Genomic DNA, 23,515 nt, shown 5'->3' with positions numbered 1-23,515 from the left:
CAAGGGCATTAATATTATTTCTGAAAGTGTTGCCAAGTGGAAAAATGAGGATCAGAAGCAGTTTTAAGATAGGAAATAGTCAAACAAATCTGAAAAGGAGGGAGAAGTAGTAAATTTTGATTTACATATGTAGTGGGGAAAAAAATGTTTCCATTTTTACTGCTCTGTTTTCTTGCTTGAGTAGTACTCTGAATGTGCTATAGCATTAGAAAAAAACCTAAGCAGCTGGAGCGCTTAAGGGCATTGGAGTCTTGGATATGTCTGTCTTCCGTCCTGCCATTACTTACAAAACATGGAGGTAGCACAGAAGTTTTCAAATCCTATTCAACAAACACTAATGGGAGACCTAATTATTTTAAAGCACTTTGTACCTACTGGATTAGAGACTTTCTGCAGTATTGTTACTTGGCTTTCTCATATGCTATCTGATGCTGGGACTCTCACTGGATAGATAACAGGCTGAAGACAGCTGAACACAGATATTTCTCTTGGCTGGACTTTCTGATGTCTTATGTGGTCTTAGAGAAATGTTTGATGTATTGCAGGTCAGACCCAAAATTTTCAACACACATCATGTTTCTGTGGTGACTGCCAGGTGAGAATCTGTTCCAGCTTCTCATGCAGTGTATATGGAAATATACTGGTGAACTGAGAAAGGTTGTTTTGTCTTTGGTGTTTGGTAGTTTGCCCTGAACACTTTGACGAGGAACTTGCTCCTTGAAAACATGATTTCTGTGTTTGCTCCATTAGCTGTAATGTGCCAGGACATACAAGAAACAGAGTTAAAGATGTGCCTCTTCCCAAAGGCATGAAACATCAGGATCTTGTCTCACGGCTGTTCAGAAGCACAGGACTTCTGCATGCAGCTGATTCACTGTCGAAGACCTTGACATGAGCTGGAATTAGCAAGTCTTGAATATGTCTACATTTAAATAAATAGGGTGGGACATAGGATGAAGGGGATCATAGAACAGAAAACACATAGTTCTCTAAGCAGAGAAGACCAGATGTGGAGTAATGCAGTTTGTGATAGTAGTGGCGAGGACTACTTGAAGAGGTAATTGAAATAGTTAAAACAACCTAACTCAGGATGAAATAGACCAATGTAGGACACAATTTTACACAAGGTGAAAATGACCACTTTGTTTTATGAAAATCTTCGATGTGTAGAGAAGACTTACATTTTGATAGAAAAGACTCCATTTGTGGAAAGGCTTACTTTTAACTTTTCGGGGAAAAAAAAGTCCTCTATAAAAGTTTCACATAATCAAATATATACATTTAATTTTTGTGCATAACAGACTTTCAGGTTAAAACTTCACAATTCAGTATAATCATTCAGGAGAAGCCAGCAAAAGCACTCCCACAACTTTAAAAGCCTCTCTTAAATTTGGAGGAACTGGCTATCAAAGAGTGTCAGCCAAAGCACTAACAAAATACTGTCAATTCAAATCATGATCCAAATAGAATGTTTCACTTTAGAGCACTTTAAAATAGTTCCTCCTTCCTCACACTGTATATGCTATCTGATTAGCAGAAAACTGTTAACAGTACAGTTCTTTACTCGAGTAGTTAATCAAATAATATGAAAATTTTCAGCAGTATCACTGTTGTGTTTTTTTATAATTCAGTATGGGCATCATCCAAAGCCCATAGCAACAGGAAGGAAAAGTAATGATATCTTCCTGAAACCCATCAGCTCATTATGGAATTAGTCTCCCTGGAGATGACATCTGAACCCCTTTCTACTGAGTTTTCTATTGCAAGCATGAAGTGAGGGTGATAATAAATATAGCTGTTAAAGAAATTGGTCTGCTTAATCAAATGCAAGTTTGTTTACTTTTAATTAGAAAAGCTTTTCTGAAGAAAAAAGGTCTGTTTATTCTTTGTACCTCATCCATTTTTTTTGTAAATTAGCCTCTGTTAGCGTGCTCTCTAGTTTCTTAACTAACTCTTGTCATGCTAGCAGCTGAATGTTTCTTTTGAAGATATTCCTTATTGCTGAAATTTCTGCAAGAAGACATGGTAGTGTATATTTTATTATGGAAGGCTGCCATGCCTGGACCTTGAGCTAACAGCTGAAACTTGAAGTCCTTTCCAGTGACATTCTGCCCAATATGTGCCCTGGAACTCTTTTTGCAATTAGAAAAAGGCCCACTGAAATATCACTGTTATTCTATATCCATAAAAAACACAGTTCTTCTTAAAAATCAGTATTAAATAGAAAAAAAATATCTGATTATGAACTGAACTAACAGTCAAATAAAGAAGAAGAATTCTGCCTGCTTTAATAACTTTTCTCTTATTATTTTTTAGGTTATTGTTTTCCTGCTTCAGGACAGTCCTCCCCTTAATGTGCCAGAACTGCAGGGCTTAGTCATCTCTTCCCCTTCCTCTCCTCCCCCAGTGCCAGAACTTTTCATTTATGGTTTCGTTCTTTGAAAAAGCTAAAGCAACATTTGTGTTGTCCTCATGATTTATCCATAATCCCCTGAAGTTCAAGGAAAACTTGAGCAGAGTATTTTTCAGAATATATGGGTAGTAAAATGTGCCTCAGAAGAGCTTCTCAGGTTCCCAATTTAAAATTCTTGCTTCACTCTTTCTGCTGTTGTGGACAAGATCCTAAATAACATTTTAATGTTGATCACTGACTCCTGATCTAGGAAAACAGTATTCTCTTGAGAACCCATTAACACCATGTAGTTACTCAGAAGAATTACTGCTGAGCAATACGGACACCTCCTCACCTGTAGAGATTAAGCATTTGGCATCTACAGGTCCATTCATCTTTAAATTGAGAAACCTGGGCATGAGGTTGATGCTAAATCTTCTTCATGATAAGGGAAGGAGAGTAATTATTAGTGGGCCATGGGAGCAACTGTCAACTTTTTTTTTTTTTCTAATGGTGTGTGCATGGTTTCAGGTAAAAGCAAATAGTAGCTTGGAGATTTTCATTTGCTGAAAAATGTTACCAAACTAAAGCCATTGATCTTATATTTTAGAATGTTGCTGCTCAATTTAAGCTATTTTAGAGGAGCCTTGTTCTTGGGATGTCCAGTCCTGGTATGAGAATTAGAACTCACTGACCATCCTTTTAAAAGCGGGAAACTGATGAACTAAGCTGATTAGAATTTGGTCCAAAAGCGAGGAATTCATGGTCACCAGCTTCTCCACGGACATCAATGGAGGAGGACTGAACCTTGTGTTCTAGTCTGATGGGAGGTGGATTCCTTAGCCATTTAAATCACCGTTTTCCCAGAAAATACTGCTGTTTTCCTTTGACGGTTGTGTAAGAATAAACATTTCCTATAGTAAAGAGAGAGAAAGTGGCAGAAATTCAAAACCCAGCTACAACAAAAAACAAACGATCAAAACCAGATTGATTTCAACTAAGTATGCCATGTACCACTGTTGGCAGTGCAGATGTACTCTGTAGGATGATCACCCATACTTCACACTGTCAGAGTGCTTGCCTGGGAACTCTTTAATGATTTCAGTTCTGCAAAGTGCTGAGCAGTTTCCCAAGTACCTGCAGCTCCACTGGCTCGCTTGGGTCACCACATTCAGAGACATAAACCCAGAGAGATACTGTGCTCCTGCTGAAACTGAGACTCTAAAAGACAGATAATAAGAAAAAGTGACTGCTAAGTAGAGTGTAGAGAGGAACTGATAATGCTTTCTACTGTAGGAAATTAGCTGGTTTACTTGGTACGTTTTATATTTAGTATGCATCCTGGTGTTTTGACTGCTTCCCTTTTATGTGATGTATTTGGGTTGTAAAGGGCATTGGTTACTCCCTGTACATTTGGAAGCATAAATGCCAATGTTTCTGATTATATGTAGGTTATCACTGATTAATGTGTTCACTGAAGGATCAAATAGTCATACTTTACCTATAGTAGTTTACAAAATACAATCATTGTGGCATGCTAGTAAACACATCAGAAATAACTTCTAGCATCCTTTCAATTTGCATTTCACATAACTTGTCCATTTGTGCCACTTGATGCATTGATTTTTTTCAGCTTGATTTTTCATTGGCTAGATTAGTATTTCTTCTGAACAGCTCTTCTTTTCCAGAACTTGAATTTTATTTCACAAAACCTAAAAGCTGTGTGGAAAATAAATTAATAGGAGAAGTAGAAGCAAAACAATGCAGCAATTCTACTTATGTTTGCACAGAGTACTTAAAAGTTCTTAATTTTAAGGTTTGAGAGTTATGAACAGCAGTTTACCTCAGTATTTAACTCCATTAAATGAAGAAAAAGGGAAGTGAAGGGGTACAATCTGAAGGTTACAAATCTTATCCTGAACAGCGCTTCATTGTCGGTATGGGTATTTGGACTTAGGAATTACTTCTGCTTTCTCCTGTCACTCAAAAAGAATGAAGTAAGGTCCAGCAAACCATATGAGCCTCCCTGGGGAAAAGGTAGACCAGTGCTAATTGGCAGAGGACAGAGAACACTCATCATAGTTTAAGTAAGAGTGCCTTCGCTGAAAGCATCATATTACTTTGTTTCCCCATGGATAGAGTTGGGAAGAGGCAAGGCATTTTCCCCAAATTTCTTTACTGCCATGAAATAATTTTCAATTTCACACACTAGTAGAATTATGGTAAATTTGATATACATTACTGAAATGAGGAAAAAAAATTAGTTATCTATTCAGATAGGAGCATTTGGCCTTTAATAATTTGTTCTGACATATCCAGGACTTGGCTAAAGCTCACTGGCAAAGGCAAATCCCTTAGATTTGTGGGGTTTGTTGTGTTGATTGTGGGGAGTTTTCATTCTGTAACAGACCTCCTTAGATCAAAGTACCCCATCCGCCATTTGGGCATGAGTCCTTGAGGCATACTTGCCTTAATGCCTCAGGTCAAGTAATACATTCAGCAGAATTTTCACAAGATGAAGTGTGTTGATTAGAATTGTGCTGTAGCCATTCTCAGAGTGATTTATAGTGAAAGAATAGCATTTTAAATGAGTTACATTAATTTCTGGTAATTATCATGCAATAACAACTCAATGTGGCAAATACTGTATCATTTAACTGGGATAGTTGTTATTGCACATTACAGTTTGCTTGAGATTTTGTATAACTTACAGATAGGCAAACCTTCACATATTCATATAGAAAATATAAAAATATAATAAACAAAGATATTGTATAATGCTCACATCTAATTGCAGATATTACTAGGAATGGCAATTTGAGAATAATACAATTTCTAAATGTCAAATAAGTTTTTTCCATTAAGTTAAAAAGAAGACTACTTTCTTGAACTATATTTTTTTCTAATTTGAAAAATCTTTCAAAGTGACCTTCTGTCTTTCTTGGTTATGGTGAGCTAAGTTTGCCTTTAAATGGTAATGTCACTGAAATCCTTCTAAGTAAATGTATCAGTGCCTGGCCCCAAATCATTTACTTATTAAAAGATGCTATATAAATACCCCAGAACGAAATGACCTGGTGGCACTCCGTGTTTCCTGAACCAATTTATATCTTGCTTAAACAAGTTCCAGTGTCCAAGGGAGTCAGTGGGAAGATACCTGGGTAACTGAGAGCAGAACTTGGCTTCTATAAATTGTGCATTCAAATAGAGACATTTTTTTAAATGTCAGCTGTGAACACTAAAGCTAGAGTTTATTTTTTAATGTATAATTAACACCAAAATACCCATGAGTCTTATTGGCTTTGACTCCCATGCTGCTCTGTCTCTTTCATAAGATCACAAGTAATTTCAGTTGGAAGGGACCTCTGGAAGTCATCTGGGCTGAATGCCTGCTCAAAGCAAAGCCAAGGTAGATCAGGGAGGGCCTTGTCCAATCAAGTATAAATATCTCCAAGGATGGAGATTCAACAGCTTCTCTGGGTAACCATTCCAGTATTTCTCTAGTCTCATTGTGAACACTTTTTTTTCTGTTATCTAGTATTTCCAGTGTTGTGAACAGTGTCTGTTGGCCCCTCATGCTATCACTGTGCGCCTCCAAGAAGAGTCAGGTGACATCTGCTCTGTATGCTCCCATTAGGTTGCTGAAGATAGCAATTGCATCCCCACTTACTCTTCTCTTCCCAGGACTGAATAAGCACGGTTTCCTCAGCATCTGCTCATGGGGAGAGTTGATGTGCAAGTGTAACTGCTTGGAGCTTACATACAGCTTTACTAACAGCTCATAAGAGTCAACACTGTCCATCTCCCTCCTTCTTAGTTATGTTGGTTGAGAGGCCTGGAAGGGAACAGGACCAGAAAAATATGTTTTCAAATACTAAAGTCCTCAGATACAACTGGGAATATACATTAGAACCTGCACCATTTATATTCAATAGTATACTCCTTTTACCATAAAACTACCTTTTCATATTAAAAGAGATTACTTCTTTCATAAAGACAAAAAACCTTTTTTGATCCAATGTAGTTTCACAAATATATCAGATTTTTTCCTAACCATTTAAAAAGCACTACATTACTATGCTTTCCATGCACTAGCATAAAGAGATGTAATCTAATTTAAAAGCTTAAGTCGAGCAGTTTGTGTGCTTGGGTAGTAAAACTCTTCTCAGCAATGTCTCCTGCAGCTGAGCAGCCCTGCTCTCTGGTCAGAAATTTACAGGGATCTGCTGGAGGATATTGTTCCCGCACAGATTTCTTCAGTTAGTTTTGGGCTACTGTAGAAGTCTGTGCTCATGGGTGGTTGGTGTAGCTGTCTGTCTACAGCAGCAGCATGTACAGTACAGCAAATGTGGTATTGTAAGCAGTTCGGCTCCAAAGACAACAACTTTTTTTTTTTTTGCTTCAATTTTACCAATGACTTGAACAAAGGCTCAAGGAAAATTACATCCTTGTGCTTTTATTTCTCTTAGTATCTTAATAAGTCTCTCAAGAAAGAAATTAAGTTTTCAGTCAAGATTTATCCTACAAAAACACAGGATACTTTCTCTTACAATTCCCTCACAAGTCTAGATTGTGACTTTTTTGATAACTACTTCCAGCGCTTTGCCTTTCTGTGCCATCTTCAGTTTAGGGAAAATCCCAAGTGTTTTCTTCAATATGATAGGTGAATACCATTCCTTCCCTTCTGTAGCAAGCATAGGATGTGAAGTGACTTACTCAGATTATGCAAGGTGTCTGGCAGAAGTATAAAAACTTCTCAGAAAGAAGTTACAAGACTTGTCAAAAGTGGCTGCTCCATTTGGTGTTGTCAAACAGCAGCCTCTGCCATAAGTAGCAGCATGGTTCCTCCCTGTTCTGGCAGGAAATAAGCTGGGAGTAGTAATTAAGCACTACAAAGTAGTAAATTGCTGGGTCTGCACTTCCTTCCTCATTTGCTTTTCCTTAACTGTCCACTACATGTCAAAAATAACTGTCATTTTCAGACTAGTCTATTAAACTTCATTATTATTTTCACCTGAGCTAGCTAATTTCTGCCAATTCGCTTCCTTGCCTTCTTTTTCAGAATGCTAAAAGCACCCCATTTCATAATGACATAAATTTTCTGCTTTGCCCTTTGTGCAGCCAGAGTTTACCCTGGGCAAAAAGAATCTCTCTTTGCTCACAAGCAAAATGTTTGTGGGGAAGGGGAAGGAAAACAGGGAAGAGGAAACAGGAATAGAACGGGGAAGGGGACACATAAATGAATATGTGACTTTGAGGAGAACAGCCATGACAGAGTTCAGCCTTCTGTGTTCAGGAAACCCTCAACAGTCAGTGTGACATGTGATTTTATTTAAATGTCCACTTTTCCTACTGCAGAGATGAATATCAGGAATTGATATGATCCTAGTGTGTATAGCATACTTATTAGGGATTATTGTCTAGTTTCTTCCTTCCTGCTCCAGATCTAACATACGTATTGCATTGGAAGCATCTGGCTATATTCACTTTGTAGTCGATCTTCTGCCATAGTTCTTTTGTAATTTCTCCAGTGGTATTCTCAGTGGCTCTAGTGTTTGGCTTGGTGTTAGCTTTTGTCTTTTGTTCCTTACATTGTTGTATTTATCAGTCAATCTGATAAAACAGTGGTTTCACTCAGCTTTATAAATGCTTTATTTAAATCAAACTGAAAATTTTATTAGACTCTAGGATGGCCGCTGTCTTACTTTGAACCATCTCTGTAGAAATGGGATGCAAAAATAATGCAAGCTTTATTATGAGAACAACATTGTCAGGGAAATAACAAAAACTACAGTGGAGCAAATAAACCTTGGGCTTGAGAGACTAAATACAAAAATTATAAAGCATTAAATAGACATAGTTTGACCAAGGGCACAGATTTCAGGAATATTTGTGTAACTTTTCATACATGAGGAGTAATGTAATAGTCTGGAAATGACTGAAATACCAAAGAAGGAGAAGAATTTTATTCACAAAAGAATAAATGGCAGCAAAGGCATAAGATTAGTAAAACAAAAAAGCCTGAATGTTCAGTATCAGTGAGATGAAGTATCGTTGAGATACAGTGTGTAAGATTATTGTGGAAGTAGCTGAAATTTTCTCATCTGGGACATTTTAATATAGACTGGACAAAAACTAGAAAACATAAGGAATAGCTTTGTATTTGCAGAGAGTTAATGGGACATTAATAAAGATTTTCTCCAGCTCTAACTTCTATGAATCAATTTAATGCAGGGAAGTCCAAAAGGTTGATGTCAAAGACAGAAAATGACAAAAGAGATTATGCTTCAAATGGTTATGGATATGGACACTGATCATAAAAAAAAAAATTAAAATTTGATGTTAGATAGAAACTTAAAGCCATTGATGCAATATCTTGTAGTGGTTAGGAAAGCAAACAAATTACAGGGATGTGTCAGCAGAGCAATAATCAGAAGAAACTGCTACACAGAGATCCAGTAAGACAACCCTAATGTACTTTGATTGGCTGGTGGCACTGTACTATAGACAGAAATTAGGCTTGTAAAGATGAGCAGGCCCTTAACCTATGAGGACATACTGTTATGCTGATATTCCTTAGGAAAAAAAAATTAGTAAGATTCCCTGTTATAAATTTTTATACTAAAAATGTAAGCATGTTCAATTCCAGTTTGCAAAATTTGTCTCTTAAATGTCTTAATTTGAAAGTCTAATCTCCATTTCAGACACTCATTTATGGACCTCAAATGTCTGCTGTTTGGGCTTCCAAGACCATCACCTTTTTAGGGTTCCTACCATGAAATTTAGGACAGAAAATTACTGTATCTTGGATGTAGAAGAATCTTGGATGCCAGACTTCCTCACTGTTAACAAACTCCTTTTTCACATTTCCAATTTATACCAAATCTTGAGATACTGTTCCAAAGGTGATGTTACTGTAACTCTTGCTCATATTTACCGTGATTGTTCTTTTGTCCCAGACCGCCTTTTTCATCCTTCATTTTATAATACAATTTGTCTTACTTATTTCAGACATTAAAAGGGTGTGTTTTATTGTAATTTTTACTGCATTCTATCATGTTTTTAATAACATCCAAAAACTCTACATTTATCAGGGGAGTTCTCATTTGGCAGTTAAATTATTTTTATCATAAAGTGGATATTATCAGACTCTTTGAGAGGAAGCATGAGACTGAAATAATGGGACAAAGATCAAAGCCAGCAGCTACACAGTTTCTTGAGAGGAATCCCTGACTGGAAAAGAGAAGCTGGCTGACGGCATTTTTTTGTACAACTAATGAAAATTTCCCAAGAGTTTAGACCTTCTAATAGTTTGGAAGATGTAATAAAAACTCATTTCAGACTAGTACAGAGTTCCCAGTGTGTGTTCAGTTTGCCCTTTACTGCTGGTAAAAGCAGCACCTTAAGCTTCTGTCCTGCAACCATGCACAGAATCAGTCCTGTTTATTTCAGTGCTTATTCCCAGAAAAACTTGGGAAGTAGGGTCTTATTGCTGCTAATTTTTCTCTAGCCTTTTTTATTTAGATGCTCTGATCTTTTTAACAGTATTTTTCTATTTTATCAGTACGGAAATTGAATCTCAAACCCTTTGATTAACACGATAGAATAACTGCCTGAGTGTCCTTTACTAAAATGCTTCTAGATCAATGTAATAATTAAAATTCTAGTAAATTAATAGAACCAGTAAAATATTAGTACATTTTCACTAAACTCCTTGATATCTCATTAGGAACTTTCATAAATTCTGACTTGTAATTAAGATCAAGTGTTTCATTCAATTATCTGGAATATTCTCACTTCATATGTATTTTAACATTACTGCAAACTGATTTTTTTTAATTAAAATAGTTTTTTGAAAAAATTTTTAAGTGCAGATCAGAGAATGCAAAATGCAAAAAATAAAGGTGGAAAGAAAAAGAAGGGGAAGTAAAAGAAAAATATTGGTTATGATCAAAGAGTTACTGATGTATCAAATGAAAAAAGTATGAGAATTACACAATTTAGGTAATTTATTGAATAAAGTGAAGCAAGTTATCCAAAATAAGAGTCAGTCAGCAAAATTTATCTGTTCTCTGGGAAACTTTTAAAAAGTATTTTTCCCCTTCCAACTGCAAGTAATCAGGTATAATGTTTATATAATATGGCCTGTGGTTTGTATACTAATTTGTTATTTACTCACAAGGAAGAGCACCATTCATTAAACCACCAGAAGCATTTTGTGCAGTGTTATGGGTTTTCCTTACAGGAGATCCATCACAATAAAGAGGACTGCAATTATAAAGAGCTGACAACTATACAAGTGATAAATTTAAAAGCTGTCTAACTACGGTTCCAGCAGACTGTAACCTGCCATAATCTCTAAAAATATAAAGCACTTCAACATTTTCATCCTATATGATCAGTTCTGAACGCATGTGGATTTTCAGAAATTTTTAGAGGCCTATCGAGAAGGTAAATACTACCCAGAAAGTAGTTTCTTGTTTTTGTCAGAGTGCAGCAAGGGACAACTGCTCCATAAGGGAGGGGACCCAAGGGGGAGAAATATGATCTCAAAAACTGAAAATTTTTGTTCTGAACTGTGAAATCTCCTTACTCATGCTGCAGCAGGGTGTAGGCTGTCAGCCTGGACAGCCTTAGCACCCTTTTCCCTGATATTCAGAAGAAAAGATCCCGTAAAAACTGAGGCAAGGATATTGAATAAGTCTCTTGTGTATGAAGTTGGCATTAGCTGTTTTCTAACTACTTTGACATTCGTGGTTTTGGTGGGGTTTTTGTGTCATTAATTCAATAACCCATAGCCCTGAGAAATATGTGACTGTGGCCTCAGATTGAGTCACTGTTTCCAGGACCAAAGATGTTCAGATACTTACAAGCCAAGTAAAATTTTCAGCACAGGCAGGCAAAAGTGTTGAACAGCTGACTGGATGATGCTCAGTCAACACTCGTTTAGATGTGCTAGGCTGTTCTGTGTCATTTAACACACCCAAAATGTCTTAAAGTAGTATTTAAGCATCAGGATCAGGAACTTCTTTAGGGAAATTTCTTGCTGGAAGTTCATTCTCAGCGGAAGATTTTCTTCTTTTCTTATCTCAAAACTGGCTTTCACTGGAGAACCATAACAGCAATTAGTTAATGATCTGAAGCTTTTTTTCCTCAGCAGTCTTGCCTGGAGAATAAGAACAGTAAATATTTCTTGTGATTACCTTCAGTTATCTAAACCTGATAGACCAAAGTATCTCCATGAAAATGAATCATCCAGTTTTCCTCCCTAACTGAATTATTTTCTTCTGAAAAGGCAATCTTCTGCTTCATGAAGACCACCCCGGCCCCATCCTGGACTTCTTGCTCTTGGCAACTCTTTGCTCAGATCTTAAAAGTCAGGCAATGTTATTAAATTTTGCTGATGCTGTCATTGCTTAAGACCTAATTTCAAATACCCCTTGCTGACCACACATTTTTCATTCAGACAGAATCTTATCCTGATGCTGTCATCCTTTATTTCTTTTTTACCCAATACATTGGCTAAGCATGTAACTGTAAATATACATGTAGTGTCACTGAAATCCATGAGGCTACTTGATTTGGTTACAGGTTTGGGTTTTTTTTTCATGTTTGTCAATAAGCCTAGCTAGAGAAATATGTGAAGTCTGCCACTAGACAGTATTGTAATGCAGGTAAGGAAGAATACAGGGAAAGGTGGAAAAGGAACTTAATTTTTATCCTGGAATATGAAAAATACGGAGCAGCAAATCAGTTTTTCAAGTTTGAAAGATTACTGGGCTTCCATTCTGTGAAAAGAGGTAAGAAAATATACATTTTTTTAATATTTCTAAAATAGCATCAAGATTTAGTTTTTCATATGAGAACTGTAATTCTGGAAACCAGCTATTATAGTTAGGTCTGAGCATATCAGTGGCAGAAGTTAACATAAGTTTTCACCCAGTAATATATATGATATTTCATTCCACTAATCACTATTCAGCTGCTCCTAACATAGGGAAGAGAAAAATTAGAGACATTGATTATCCACTGTTGATTACACAACAGCAGATAGCAAAAAACAATTACAGATAACACAACAGTTTGTGTTTTTATAAAATGGCATACAAAAATAGAAAAGCTGAATTAATTTCTACATAAATCCCAAGAGAGACGTAACTTCTGAAGAAAAGCTAAAAAGAAAATAAGCAGTTTTTGCAGAAACAAGTTTTCTTCACCTTAATTGTCTACCAAAACCACACTGAGTATCTTTACTGAGCTATTAGCATATTTTCCCCTCTATTTTTATCCAGGAAGACTCTGTTCCTCTCTAGGCTCAGACTTAAGAAAAATGTTTTGCTTTTGAATAATTTTATAGTTGTGGCAGGTTGCTCCAGTGGCATGGCCCACTTGCTTTAATCACTATGCTACATTCTAGATTGGTAAAGAGTAATTTTATTCTGTTCTGTAATTCCATTATTCTTTATTTCCTGAGATCTGTAGTGGTGTGCATGTGGCAAAAATGCAAGGTATTGTGAAAAAGAAAGAGAAAAAATTGGTTCTAAATTTGCAAATAATACCAATGTCATTAAGATTTTCTATTTGAGCTCAATATGTTTGTCTTTTGTTAGGTTATTTTAGTAGAAGTAAATATATTGTTAAAACTGATTTCATGTTATAATTGACTTCAGTGATTTGGCCTCTAAAAAATGTCATTTATTTTATAAGACACGATGCTTTACTTGAGTAAATACCAGTTAATATATCCATTATTTAAATGCTGCAAAAGGTTATACACATTATATTTATTTATCAACAACAAAACTGCCTGTATCAATGGTAAACAGACGCAGCTTGATTTCATGCTCTAGATTGGAAAACAAATTCAAAATGCTGATTATCCCAGAGCTACCTTTTCTGACACCCTGAAAGCTCTTGTTTCATTATCACCACCTGCTATTGCTATTATAGATTCATACGTGAAGATGATAATCGTAACCAGTGCATCTTCCCATATTCTAATGAAAAAATAGCTATCAAAATTATGCATTACTGATGGGGAAAAAAAATGAAGCAGGGTTTCCTTCTGGCATGTCCAGATTCAGATGAGCACAACAAAGCCAGTATCCATTCAGGAACAGGCTCAAGCTTGCTGGTATATTGCCCCACTCTGCCTGAAACATCACAAAAGCAACGGAACAGCTGAGAAAAACTTTTACAAAAAGGAACTCAAACCCTTTTGACTGCCATAGGTGATGCTCTATTGGACCACAAAGGTGTGGGTAGATTGCAGGCTGTTGAATCAAAAATCTTCAAACTAAACTGCCCAGAAAGATGGGTTACCAGAGTTACATTTTCCTGTGCTTATACTTGGAGTTTGCAGTTTGTTATGTACTAATGTCATTAATATAGATACTGGTATCATTAAAAACTGGCATGAAACAGGTGAATCAAAGTAAGTCATACAGCCAGCTAAACTCCTATTTTCTTTCTAATTGTAGGGAGGATACTTTATCATCTGGCAGAATTTTGATAACAAAAATCTGAATTAACCTGGATGCCTTGCTTATGTCTCCTTCCAGGCAGTCAAATCCATTTTCTAAAAATTCCACCCTCCAATATGTCCATTTGCCCTGTCACAAATGAACAGATAGAGAATTATGTCACATCTTCATCCCCTGACAGATTTTTGTCATTGAGGCCCTTTCTACATTCCTGCTGCCATGTGCGCCATGGAGTGCTGATGTAATACTAGAACCATATTCATAAGAACTATCAGACCTTCGGATTTAATTAACAGCTAATTAACAGCCCTCTTGGCCTTTGAAGTTAATACTATACCAAATTCAAGAAGTAATTTGTATAATTATGAATGTTATTTAAAAATGATGAGTTGAAGCATTCACAAGATTTTACCTTGACAAAAATGTGATTGCTAAAATTGTCACTGACCAATACATATTTGGGAGGAACAGGCAGCATTTAAAAAGAAAAATGTGTATTCCCATTGTCCACAAAAACTCACTGGAAATGAGAAAGAAATTCATAAGATCTCCAAAGAAAAGAGTGTGAAATGGAAGTGGGGAAAAAGTAATTTCTTAGAAATCTCTTTTAATGGATGAAAATATGCAACATCCAATGCCAGTTGCCAGGGCTTTGCAGTATACTGGAGGTGACTGTCTCACTGCAATGCATATTACAAGACTGGGGACTAAGCAGTCATTATCATGCACAATTCAATGTTATAGCAATTTTTATTTAATTTGTACGGCCTTGCAAAAGTTGTAATGTACAAACCCAAATGTATTCCTTCATTATCTGGCTTTTCAGTCTGCTTTTCATTCACTCATGCCCATAAATCACCATTTCCTGTTTATATGGTAAGGTTACACTAAGGTCCTTAATTTAACAGTATTTGAAGCAAAACAGTTATGAAAATGAATGTTTTGCACGCGTAGTGGTAAATGTCTAAAGTACCTAGAGAGTGGTTAAAATACAGTATAATTGTATACAATTCAAAATGCAAATCAGTCTTACATTTTTGTTGCCTTTTAACAAAAGCTGTAGGTTATTGTAGCTACAGAGTTGCTTGGGCTTGAGATGACCTCTAGGGGTCACCTGATATTTTCTCTTATAAAACCACAGGGTTTATTTAATTATTTCTAAATCACCCCAAGAAATTAAAGACTTCTTGAACAGTTTTTCACTTTAAGCTAGTGATGGCACACTCTGTTTTGTATATGAACTCTTATTTGTTTAGATATTATACAGTCCTTCCTAATGTGTAACCTAGATTTTCCCTTCTACATGTTAAATGAGTTCCTCGGTCTTCTTTGATTAATCCAAAAGATGGCCTACTTTATGACATGCCTTTAATTATTTGTAGACAGTTCCTGTTATGTCATTTTCCTCCGGATGGCACTTGCTTAACTCTATAATTCCACATAGATCTTATTTCCCAAACATCTCCGTTCAGCTACAGTCTACCCAGCTTCCTTGGCCAGAGCACATCCTTTTAAATACTGTGTCCCTTGACAATTCTGTGATCTTTAATCACTGTCAAGTACAGCATAGCCATCTTGCTCAGTATTTAGGTTGTGCTTTTCCAGAGTGAATGAAAAATAACATCGGAGCCTAAAGGGAACCCTACAAACAAGGAGGAGGAAAAGGCCAATTTAAGGGAAAAATTAAGAGTGATGTTAAGAGGGGCAGCAGCCAGAAGAGTCCTGAAATTCTCTCTCCTGTGGCTTACTCACGTCAGTCAGGTGTAACCACAGAACAGCAAGGGCTGATGTTGTTCTGATGAGTCTAGGAGGAGTGTGTATATCATCACCCTTCTTGCATACAAGTGTTCCCATGATTGGAGGAAGGTTCCTTAGATCATCCCCTTTGCCACAAATTGGCTTATGGTATGACATTCCAGTATCTCAATACATAAAAATAACACCTCTCTCTTTTGCAGCATTGTGAAATATTAACATAGGATCAATTTATATTTGATCCTGGGGAGAGAATTAAAGGTCATAATACCTTTGCGTTGCATTTATTATGTAGCAATCCCCTCTGGCCCTAAAAGATAGGAATTTTCTAAATCATTAATCCGGTTTTGTATTTTTTACAATGTATATTTCGTCTTTGATTATTTCCCAAAATTTGAATAATTTTTTTCTTAAAATAATAAAAATAAAGATGTTTCATCCAGTGAATATTCTAATAACTTTAAAATGTGTTTTAGCTGATTCATGGCAAGAAACTGGAATCACAAAATATTTAATGGAGAAAATGTTCTGAAAAACTTTAATTTGGATATAGCCAGATGTTTGTTCTGAATTTTCAGTCAAAACAAAACAGTAGCATTGTAGTTTAAAAGCCTACTGCATTCGTTTTCATGTGGGATCAGTCTTCATAGTCATATTTTGTAATAGTCTGTAGTCTAGAGACTCCTCTGATTCACCATGGTACTTGTTCAGAAGGAATCTCATACTGTAGTGAAAGACAGACCTTGAGGGACTCTAGCCTTCCAGGAAAACATAGAAATCTTAATTATAGATCCCATGAGAAAAGTCACTGCTTTGGAAAGATAGTCAATGTTTTTTTGATTTGGAAAAAAAAAGGTTATTCAAATGGAATCTTTCATTTTGTCTTCCTTGTTCAAAACACACCATTACAGGAAGAAATGCTTCAACTAGATTTTCCAAATGAAAATTCAGTACTTTTAATGGAACATGTTAATTGTGAAGAAACTACATCTGTAAATAAATCAGGATATCCAAATAGGCTACCTATTAATGACACTGTGTATCTTTTCATTCTCTTCTGACTCTTTTCTAATCACTCTACTTTATAATCCATCTATCAATCTGTTAATAATATATTGACAAAATTTACATTGCAGAGTCTCAGAAATAGGCCGTTCATATCTAATATTTGAATAGTGCAAATATATTATGGCCACCATTACAATACAGTCATTATTTGCAGCATGGCCTTTGACACCAATAACAATATTCAGTATTCAGATTTTTTTTTAAACATGCATATGCATCTTACAGTGCCATTAAATATACATTTGAAGCCATATATTTAGGGTTGATATACATTCTGTATGCATATGCATGCATTTCTAAAGTCAAGAAAAGTTTCCTTTCTCTTCAAAGCTGATCATCTCATGGTATTTTCGGACCAACTATACTGTCCAGCTCAAAATTAATTTTCTCAACTAGCCTTCTCTCTCCAAGTCTCTGTGAACCATTTATTCTTTCCTCTGTGACTTGCAAGTTTTAAAAATAGTACATTTACAGAAAAAAATAATAGAACAAAACAACTTTTATGATTTTATGCTTTCTTTTTCTACATGAAGACCACCAACTGGCTGAGCCAGGTATCTCCTTAGTTCAGTTCAATACTCCATTATAGCTTCCCCTCTCCCAACAAAACCATGCACGCTAACATTCACATACATTCAGCTTCATAGGTCCCTGTTTAGTTATCTGTTTACTAGGAAGCAAATATTCTGTTCTACAATTCTGAGGTAATGTTCCACTTTATACATTTCTTAGGATTAACAGCAGATTTTCACTCTTTTTCATTGCTTTGCTTTCTGATCACACATTAGATTATATCTGTTCACTCATATCTTTATCTTCTTTTCTAGTTAGTCAAAGGTGGAATAACCATTGTGGTCACAAGAATAAAATAGATCTGTGTACTTTTCCTAAATTTCTGTTTCTTTTAAAGATTTCAAGAATCATTAACCTACATGAAACCAGATTATACTTTATACTCATGGATATTCCATATGGAAAATTAAAGATGCTTCAAACTAGATTCTATACGATCTTTTAGAAACTATTTTTGTATCTTTTTTGCATCCATTTGGGTTGCAAAGCCTCCTCACTTCTGGGGTCCTTTCAGTGACATAAACAAAAAATAAAAACTTCAAATCTGTACTATCTCAGGGACTCCCTTGTGCTGCCTTCTGCTCTCAGAGAAACTATCTTCACAAATATTCCATGTTTATAACCACCACCACTGTCAGCAATTGCCCAGCTCATTTCCTGACACCTTATTCAAAGGCAGATTAAGGTGGTTTGTAGTTACTCCATTCCTTTGGCACTCCAGGTACTATCTAGTTCTCAGCAAGCAAGAACCAAGTGCTGTGTGAGCCTGTTATGAACAAGACATCTCTAGTTGCCCATTCAGGTGATCTTCAGATAGTAAATTTCTTCTTTGATTGATGTTTAATTTTTTTATAGATCTGTGACTTTGTCCCAGAATAAAAAAGAGCATAACCTGTGTTTGCCAGTGAGAATTCCTCCCCAAACACTCCAGCACCAGCCCCTGCAGAGACTCCAGTGGTTCCAGAAGATAGCTCCAGTTATGGAGTATGGGTCCCACAATAACTGCATGCTCACACAATTTTATTTGGACTTGCTATTTCCAAAGAGACTGTATAGCCCAAATTTATGAGCTTCTTTGGATTTCTCTCCAACATTGGACAATTTTAAGAATAAAAATCAAAATTAATTCTGAATTATTCTGAAGCATAGGCATTGACCTTCTAATTATGAAACTGGAATTAAAAGAAATGTATAAAGACAACTCTGGTTTTAGTATAATAGCTAGATTTCTTTCTAGTTCTTAACTTTTCTCTTCTAGGATATTTAAGCTATCAGAAGTGTTTGACCTATACAGCAAGATCCCATCCTCTGAGTGCTGACCCAGAGCTGAAAATAAAGCCGGCTTGCAGGACTGGCAGTAAATTCCCCATGAGACTTCCCTGCTTAAAACAGCATTCTGTTAGCTTTCTGTGTTCAAAAGATGACAACTTCCTTTCTCTTCCCCACTTTAAACTTAAGTCCCTGCTTCTTATCCAAGCCAACACAGATTCTTCATCTATCTTCAGTTAGTGTATTCCCTTTGTCCTGATTTGTTACAGCACTGTTGGAAGTGTTACAGTCTCTGTCAAGTTAAATATATCATGAGAATTATGTGCATATATTTTACCAAGTGCATAGTCTTCATTGAGTGCTTAACTTCCTTTAAGGACCATGCACAGCACATAACTCCAGTAACAGACTCCTGTGACTTGTTTGCAGCTCTCCCTCTCCCCTGCATCCTTCTCGCCTCTATGCTCACCCTTAACCAGCAATGGGGTCTTTTGGCATCTCATTTCAGACAGTATAATTTACTAGTAAGAATTTCTAATACGTTTTTTGTTTATCTATTGGATTCACACTATGATGTTGCTTGCTCAGTAAACATGCCTAAACGATTATTTTACCTCAATATCTGAATATTATTATGTTTATGTGTACTTATAATAACCTGTTATGGAGTCAATCTGTTCAGTCCCTATTCAGGAAATTCAAAATCAATTTATTTGGCTCTGAGAAAGGATTGTAAAAGCAGTCCTGTTAAATCTTTTAAATAATTTTATCTTGTTTCTTATTAAAGATCACTTCCCTACTTGAAAACAAGAATTAATTTTATCTTGCTCTGGCTTTCTAGATTCTAGAGTATCAATCAGTAAGGGTATGGATATCAGCAAAGCAGTTCAAATTAGCAAATACTTATCTCTAACAAAGTCAAGTTGTTATAACACAGAACTTTTCAGCTCTGTTGAAAGAAAAAGAAATATCACAAACTTTTGCAGAAGTTATTTGAACAATCAGGATATAATAGTTTTACATTTTACTAAAAAGAAGCTACTTCAACTTATTTTCAGAAATAAACTTTAGTGCTAATGGGCAATAATTTTCTATGACTAAAAATTCCAAGTATGAAGTTAATGGTTTACTAACAATGAATTTTAAGTAGAAAACAAATTTCCTCCCTTTGTTTCAACTGATTTCATTTTCCCTGAAAACATGTGTAACGTTGTTTGACAGTAGGAAAAATAATTGTTAGGAGCCATTTTGTTAAAAATCTAGGTCTACTTTGATTTGCTTGTCAAAGAGCAGTGTGGTGACACCCATGGTTTGAGCCTGGGAAATCTGAGATGTAATTAACTCTGTGGATGCAGTAACCGGCTTCTTTATTTAAAATCATCATTTATGCTATTGATTAAGATGATCCTTTTTCCAGAAATAATCTAGCCCTCCAGTTTCTGAAATCTCATTTGTATAAGACATTTCTGTTACTTTCACATGAAGGTGACTCAGGTCTAGTGTCTGTAGTCATGGATGTTTCCGCCTACAAGTGGTTTCCACAATAATGAAAAATGCCCCAAAGTTTAAGTTACATATCGATATAAATACAAGTGTAGGAAAACAGATCCAGACATTCTCTAGGAATGGAGACTTCGTCATCATAATACCCTTCTGGTCATATTTTTTTTGATTCAGGCAAATATGATAATGGTAGTCTTTTCCCATGAGGGTAGTTAACAACTAGCCCTGCTCGTCTGAAATTATTGAACACACCCCAGTTGAATCCCTGCTGCTCAGCCTAAGCCACTGCCAGGTTAGGAGAATCGCATAGTGTCTACTGTTCTCCAGCTTTTAGGACTTACAGGTTTCCCTCTAGCATCACATCAGCTAAGAGAACCAGGTCCACAAATCAACCACAACGGATGAAGCTTGCAGGAATGCATAATGGCACCCAAAAAATTCTGAAGTCATTCGGAAGAACAAACAATTTAACAGGATTGTCCTGTTGCTGTAAAAGAGAAGCAGGCTGCCTAATTCCTTACAAGGAGAATCATGGCCACCAGAGCAGCTCCTGATAGTGATCTACAGATATACAGATAAATGAAGTGTCGGATCAAGCTTTGATCGCTGTGATCAGCCCATCAGCATACTTTGCTGCTCAGTTCAATGAAAAACACAGGGGAATTTTAAAGAAAATTCCATTTCTGATCTGATCAAATCCACCCATACCATCACTGACAGAGTTTGGCTTCAACATACACATCTAAGATTTTGGAGCTTTGAAAAGTATTTGCTAAAACTCATTAAATGGATCCCTGTCCATTCTGGCTAGATCCCCATTACTAAAATAAGTTGTTCATTGGCCTTCAGGAAAAGGCATTTACCACACAGTGGCCCACACAGCCCTCAAACCAGGACCACAGCCTGTCAACAGTCCCGCTTCTCACACTCCACTTCTGCCCAACCTGTAACATCCACAAGAAAGTTAACTGACAAAATGGCCGGTTCGTAGCCATGAGGGAGGCAACATTTTTCTCTTTATAGTAACAGATCTCTCTGACAGAACAGACTGTGAAGTACCCTAATGTACATTCCTGCTATGACAGAGGTGAATGGTCCAGCACTTCATTTATTTTTATCTTTACTTATCTGGTCCTGTCAGGATGCACAGTAGCCAGCCTTCTCTTCAATTCCAAAACAAGAGCAGAGTGAGAACATCAGGTACAACTGTCTCAGCTGATGACAGCATGCAGGTGCAGATATGTCTCACTCACCGCTGACACAGCCATGACACCTACTCAGCTACAGGGGGTCAGACCTTAGAGAAAGAGCTGTCTGCTGGAAAGGCAACCAGGCAGGATGAAGGTGAGAGTGACTGAATGAGAGATGTACCTTGTGCTGAAATCGTGCAGATCTTCCCTGTCAAACTAGTACAACAATCTGGGTTCACATTTGCCTCCTCACCAAGCTTCTAAATTTCTAAAGATGCCCTTCTTTTCACCATCTTGCTAGAAATCTTCATCCTTTCCTAGGACTTGCTAGTTGTTACACACTTGCTTCCTTCATGCAGAGCTGCTATAGTCTGCAATACGTTACAATCAGTGGAAGTAATGAAGTTTATGGCAGGTATAGAAAATGGCTGGCACTTCTACCACGCTCTGCCATCATCCCACCGGGCTCACGCTGACATCCTTAACTTGTTCCTCTTCTGGCTTAGCAATTCCATTAAAGTATTGCTCCTAACTGAGAAAGCAGTTAATGGATCACATACCACCTATACTAAAGATCTGATTTCAATTTACAAAGGCAGATAACAAAATCCAGAACAAAGTGAGTTGGAACTGTGCAGAAAGTCTTGTTAGCTGAAGGGGTAGAGATGTGGAGATCCAAGGTATTGGAAAAGTTTAGACAAATCCATAACCATCATTAGACATTTTAAGAAAATACTGCCAAAATGTCTGTTCTGAAAGGACCAGCTTATGTCAGAAAAGACACTGACAATTTAGATGTAATATTTTATACTGCATTAACCTGTTTTGAAAAGATGCAAAAAAATGCTTTGAAATCATCATTTTCATATTTACAGTCTAAATCTTTGGAATTCTATTCAGGAAACATTGCAAAATGTTTATGTTTTCTCCTGATTCGGGATGAAAATACACTTTTGTATTCTGTTCAGTCCTTCTCCGTATGGGCTACATCAAATCTATATAAACAACAGACTGCATCTGTAAGATTTTATTGAAAAACCGGAGCTGTGGGAAGAAGCAGAAAGTATTCAGTTCAAATCAAAATAACTTTCCAAACCTTATCCTAAGATGATCTTTTGAATTAATGCTTCGGGTTCCCTGATATTAATTTGGCAGGCGTAACTAACTAAAATCAGTTATGCTGCAGAAAAATGTATCTCTAGGAGCTTGCATTACTACTTTAAACATCCCTTTCAACTCTTAATCTTAAATAATCAACAGTTGCTCTTAGGAATTTATAGAAAAACTAGTGCTAGTTTTACTCAGACGTATTAGTGCAATCAAAGTCAGCACTATGTTGGGGTTGAGTTGAGTCAAACCAGGTGACCCACAGAATCACAGAATCATCAAGGTTGGAAGGGACCTTGAAGATCATCCAGTCCAACCGTTAACCTAGCACTGACAGATCCCAACTACACCATATCCCTCAGTGCTATGTCAACTTGACTCTTAAACACCTCCAGGGATGGGTTCTCCACCACCTCCCTGGGCAGCCCATTCCAACGCCTAACAACCCCTTCTGGAAAGAAATACTTCCTAATATCCAGTCTAAACCTTCCTTGGTGCAACTTGAGGCCATTCCCTCTTGTCCTATCGCTTGTTACTTGGTTAAAGAGACTCATCCCCAGCTCTCTGCAACCTCCTTTCAGGTAGCTGTAGAGGGCGATGAGGTCTCCCCTCAGCCTCCTCTTCTCCAGACTAAACAACCCCAGTTACACATCACTGAGCTCAGTGGCTCTGTGTGTGCGACAGCAGTGCTTTTTGTAGAGAACAATGCTGTTTATAACCAAGAGAACCATTTCTGAATATGATAATTTACTTCTTGAAAGATTTACTTTTGAAAAAATGCAGCTTAGCACTAGTTTAAGACCTAATTAATGCTCTGAGGGACATACACTCAGAGCCTCAAATAGGATTTATTTTGGTGCTCAAAGCCATCTATGCTTGAAATTCTATATAAGCACACGCCGTTGGACATGCCAAACAAAAGGGCTAGTGAATTAGGTTTCTGCGTTTATTCAGTGTGAGGTCTCTGAGAAATTTAGACTATGGACTTGTATGTGTGTCTGGAAAGTTTGGCTTGCCAGTGTACTGGGTCTGCAGCTTCTATATCATTCATCTGTGTTCTCCCTCTTGCAGAGGCTGAAAATGACTGTGAATTGGCTGTGTAAAACTGTGCCTAGAGAGTGACAATTTTTCTTTCACTTTTTTATTAAGCCTTTTGTTCCACGGAAGATGGAAAA

General features: G+C 36.6%; 1 protein-coding gene across 4 annotated transcripts in view; it reads left to right on the top strand.

The window, feature by feature from the left end:
• The window catches only part of ANKS1B (ankyrin repeat and sterile alpha motif domain containing 1B), a 446,786-nt gene that overhangs the window by 331,796 nt on the left and 91,475 nt on the right, over positions 1–23,515 (top strand). The gene's annotated exons all lie outside the window — the stretch shown is intronic.

This window comes from Strix uralensis, chromosome 5 (assembly GCF_047716275.1).
Source record: "Strix uralensis isolate ZFMK-TIS-50842 chromosome 5, bStrUra1, whole genome shotgun sequence".
In the NCBI taxonomy this organism is placed as follows: Eukaryota; Metazoa; Chordata; class Aves; order Strigiformes; family Strigidae; genus Strix; species Strix uralensis.
Note: the sequence above shows the minus strand (reverse complement) of the source record. Positions and strands in the feature narration are given on the sequence as shown.